Raw genomic sequence first — 5,443 nt, 5'->3', positions numbered from 1 at the left:
TTGTTGATAGACCTTCATTTTATTTATTTATCTGTGGTGCTCAGAATTGAGTCCAGTGCCTCACACATGCCAGGCAAGTGTGCTGCCTCTGAGCCCCAGCCCCAGCCGTGAGAACAGAAAGAGTACATTTGAAAGGAAAAAAAAAAAATCAAGAGGTTTGTTGTGGGATGTGTTAAAAATGAGATGCTCTTTAGACAACCACATGGAGAGGTCAATGAGAGAGGCCAACATGTAGGTCTCGGCTCACGGCATCATGTTGGGCTAGAGTCATCATGTTGGAGTCATCAGCATCCAGACGCTATTTAAAGCTATACTCTGGGATGAGATCATTTAGGGGTTGACTGTAAATAGAAATGAGAAGAGATCCTTGAGTCAGGAGGATGAGAAGAATCTAGAAGAAACGTAAAAGGAGAAGCCAATGAAATAGGAAGAGAAACAAGAGATGGATGACCCCGAGGCCAAGTAAAGAAAGCGTTTCAAGATGGAGCGTGGGATGAGCAGTGGCCAACGTGACTGAGAAGTCCTTCGAGGGGATTGCTGGAACCAGGGTTTCCCAGATTAGCCATTGGATGTCGCAACACACAGCTCACTGGCGACCTTGACAAGTCATTTCATGGAGAGACAGAGACAGGAGCCTGACCAGAGTGAGCCCAGGAGAGAAGGAAAGGGGAGAAGATGCAGATGAAGAGAATGGGTGACTCACGAAGGGTCACCTTTTCTTTTTTTTTTTTTTTTCTTCTGTGGAAAGAAACCAGAAAATGAGATGGAAAATAAAGGGAGAGGTGAAGGTCAAGGTCAATTTTTGGAGGTAATTGATCTCCACCCAACCATAACACAAGGCCCTCGACTTGACAGCCTCCACGCTGCCTTCAGAGCTTGTGCCCTTGTTGCCGACTTTGGAGCCAGGGTGGAGTGTGAACGCCAAGGCCAAGGGACTCTCCCTCATCCTCCAGCTCATCAGTCCTAGTGGGATTCTGAGAACTTCTGCACTGCCAAAGTGACGTGAAAATCTACTTGGAGCAAGGCCCTGCAAGTTGCAATTACAGCCAGCGCAGGCCTCACCCCTCATTACCCTTTGTGATCAGGTCAGGGAAAATTCCGCTCAAAAGACGTGTGTAATTGATAAAGTGAAGAAATGTAGGGGAATTGCTATCTGGGGAGAAGAATAATTTTATTATTTCGTGGCTCTCCTGGCAGCCCAGCACGCAGGCAGACAGGAAGTGTGTAGTAGCAAACACCATCTGAGCAACTCCCTCAAGGATTGACAAAGCAAAGGACCAGTCTTAAAGATATTCAGCAAATAGTGGCAGTTGGTGAAAATATCTGGTGATTTCTCCTATACAGATCCAGGGGAAAGGAAACTGGAGTAGACACAAGGGTCGGGTGCCCCTTATCTGCTGGGCTGTTGCTCCTCACTAGGCTGGATATACTATACGTATTTTGTCCTCTAATTCCCACCACCACCCAAATTCTATGCATGGGGTATAATTATCCTCATCTTACAGATGTGGCTCAGAAGTGAAGGGTTACCAGTAATAGACACCATTTATTGGGAATTTAGAACATGCCAGTACTGGGCTAATGCATTGCGTTATTTCATTAAACCACACAGCAATTTGTCAGGTAAATTCTATTATTATCTCCATTTTACAAATTAGCAAATGGAGGCAGAAAGAGTCTTAGCCAGGGTCACCCAGACAGGAAGGTTGCCTGCAGGTGACTTGGTATAGTACAAAAGGTCCATGGACCCTCAACAGCAGAGCTTACCATTAGACCCACAATGTTCTGACTCCAAAACTTGTTTCTTTTCACTACACCACGCTGCCTCATGCCATTTCTGCTCGTTTTCCTAAAATCAACTGACCCCGAGATGCCTAATGCAGATGATGGCTGAGATGAGAACCTTGAACGTCGCACACCTGATTCCTGCCTCCTGCAGCGCTGGGTTCCATCCCCATCTCTGGTGGGCTACAGGAGGAAGTGGGTGGCTGTGCCAACACAGGGAGCTGGAGACAGGTCACCCTCCCTGGCTGCCACATGAGCATGTCCTGTCCCTTATCTCAGCTCCATTGTGTCTTCCCCAAACAACTCATAGGACCTGAGAAGGCTTTCCTAGTGGAGAGAAGATTTTCTTTTAAGATCTCAGGGAATGACCTAGAACATGAACTTGACCTGCACACAGCCCAAGAACTGGGGGGAAAAATCTCCAGTTGCACCACTTACTTGAATTTCTCGGATAAACTGCTTTACCTTCTAAGTTAAAGTCTTGCCTTCAAATGAAGAAAGCAGTCCTGATCTCACAGATGTTCAGATGGGATTTAGTGAGGCCAGGCTCTGGTGCCATACCTGGAATATAGATGGGACTGCCCAATGTCAGTCCTTCCTCTTCCCACTCCTCTCTCAAATGAGACTCGTTTCTCATGTTTCATAAGTCTGTTGTGAGCACAAAATGACATAATCCAGCCTGGCAAACTTTAGGCACTTAGCAAATGCTGATTAAAATTTGAATATCGGCTGGGGAAGGAGAGTCCAGACATTCAGGGTGGCTTGCCTAGCCCAGGCCTGTGATCTCGGCTGGCTCTACTCTTGTTCATCACAGGGGCTCCTAAAGGGCTCCAGTTCTCAGGCAGGGCTCCACATGCAGGGACACCCAAATGATCCTTCTAGAAAGCACAACTAAGTATACCACCCCGCTGCCAAAAACTGTTCAGTAGCTCCTTGTGGCCCTCAGGGTCAAGTTAAGATCCCTCAACGTATTTTACAAGTTCCTTGTGATCTAACCTGGGTTCATTTCCAGCCTCACTTGTCACTCTCCAGGTGAGATAGTTTAGATGTGAGGTGTGCCCCCAAAACTCATGTGTTGAAAAACTCATGAGGTGAAATGATTAGGTTAGGAGAGCCTTCACCTGACCAGTGTGTTAATCCATGGATAGGGATTAACTGGGTGCTAACTGGGTGTGGCTGGAGGAGGTGGGTCCCCGGCGACGTACCTTTGGGGTATACATTTGTGGGGCTGAGTTTAGTCTGTCTCTGCTCCCTGGTGCCACGTTCCCAGCCCTTTCTTCCGCCACACACTCTGTCATGATGTTCTACTGTCTATGGCCTACGACATCTGAAACCTTGAGCTCCAAATAAACTTTTCCTCCTTAAAATTGTTCCTGCCAGGCCTTTCAGTCACAGCAGCGGAAAAAGTTGACTGAAACACTCCCCGTCCTTGTTTATACTCCAAACACCCTTGAGTTTCTCTCAGATCTTCAGGCATGGGACTCCCTTGATCCTCCACTCCCAGAGCATCCCAAACGTCCCCCTTCACAACACACTTCACTGGGGTTACCCTGGCACGTGTCATGTCCATCCACACGACAGGAACGTAAACTGTCTGGGGCAGAAGGGTCAAGTCTACCCCTGTTTTGCTCCTCATTATATTCTCAGTGCCTAGCAGAACTGGCACCTAGTCACGATTGAGCACATCGCATTCACAAGCAGAAAAATACAGTCTCGTTTGGGCCATCAAAAGCAAACAAGTGCAAAATGTCACTTTATATATTCCACCATCCTGCTCGGTCTGGTAAGCCAGCACAGGATTTGGGGCCTCACTTCTGCAAATAAAGCAGTTCTGACCCCAGCCAGGGTTAATACAGACTTGTGTCCATATGGCTTAGAGCACAGCTTCTCCAGTGCCGGAGAGCATGTGTTTTATGAGCACGTGCTTGTTCGTTCTCTCTCTCTCTCTCTGTCTCCACAGAGATTCACTTACTTGCATCTGGATAATGCTGTACCTGTATGGGAGGGCACATGTGTCTTAATGTAATATCTAGCCTAAGAGCGCATCTCTGTGCATGTGTATAATATGAGCAGACCAACTGCTTTTTTAAAATCCCCTTAAATGTGTCCATCTTCTCCCCAAAGTCTCCTCTCCCTTGCATCACCACCTGGTTCTTTTTTCTCTGCTAGCCCCACTAACGTTCCTCTCCCCATAGTTCAGAGTAACTCAGCTCTGTTCTGAGATTCACATGCCAAGACAAGAGCCCTGCAGTTCATAGGACCTCTTCTCTTTAGAGGGCAGTTTAGTATAATCTATTGTACTTAGGGATAATCCCAGAAGTCTCACCCAATCCCCAAACCAAGCCATCTATCAGAGGCTTCCAAGAACATCTACCATTTGGCCAAGAACCTTTCATTTCAGCTGCTTTCAGGAGGCTAATACAAAAGATAACACTTCCCCTTTAGAGGCACAGATCCATACATGAAGTCAAGGTGGGTCCTCCCTCTCTAGCAGTGCCATAGGTGATGTGGCTTATGTGGGTCTTTGTGTAGAAAGAGGAAGGGAACTCATGGTTGGTGAGCTGTATGTTTGCCCTACCCATTCCCTAATGATTTATGACACCGTCTTGTTTCATCCTTCCCCATAATTCCTAGGGTCACATAAATACACGGAGGGTCAGAAAGGATAGTCAACCTGCCCAAGGGCACAGTGAGTGAAAGACAGAACCAGGACTTGAGCCCAGGTCTGGCTGGCTCCTGGGTCCACACTTTTCCACTACTCCAGGATGACTTCTTTCAGTCCAACCAAACGCACTGAGTCAATATTGCAATGAGGGGTCTTCAGCATGTGAAGAAAATGTTTGAGCCATAATTAGAAAGAGCAAAAAGAGAAAGATCTGGGGGTATGATCTCTAAGAAGGTACATCACAGCATGTTGGGATCTCAGATGGCTTTGCCCAGCCACCTCATCTTACAGGTAGGGAAGCTTAGGGAAAAAAGTCATTTGCCCCTGGTCACTCAGTAAACAAGCGCCAAGTCAGACCAGATCTCTGATCTGACAATGGCCTGATCAAGCTCTGCCCACTACCTTCTCCTACTGTTCTGCAAATAATGTACATATTATTCTAATGCTGACATGCATGGAAGCCCCCAGTGTTTTCTAAAACTTGAGATCAAAATGTATCTGTCTCAAGCAGGAAAAACTGCTAAAAGCGCTCTTCCCCAGCCATCCCCTGTTCTTATCATTCAGTGACTAAAAGGAAAATCACATTCACTGTGGTCTTTGGTCCCTCCAGAAGCTGAGGGCCATGACAATGGACCAAGCCCCGGTCAGCATCCTGATTAGAGATGCAGGTACCTCTAGCACTCTTCGCTTTCCAGTAGAAGAGTCTGGAAGTGTTTCCATTCTGGATTCAGCTCTCTCCCCCAGGATGGAGCAGGCTTAGGGCCGCTCTCAGTCATCTGGCAATGGGACGAACGCGCCTGCAGGCCAACTCTGGAGCCAGCCCAGGCCTCTCCATCCCTGGTGCAGTGCGGCACTTGCAAAAACCCAAGACCAACTGCAAAAAGATATGCCTTTGGCTCAATATGTAAAAACTCTTCAGCAATAAATTTAAGCAATTCCATTTGGGGCTCTCACAATTTCCTCCATTCAGACAAACTGCTTTTTATTTCAAAC

Source organism: Marmota marmota, unplaced genomic scaffold (genome assembly GCF_001458135.2).
Source record: "Marmota marmota marmota unplaced genomic scaffold, marMar, whole genome shotgun sequence".
NCBI classification, from domain to species: domain Eukaryota; kingdom Metazoa; phylum Chordata; class Mammalia; order Rodentia; family Sciuridae; genus Marmota; species Marmota marmota.
This window is presented reverse-complemented; position numbering follows the sequence as displayed.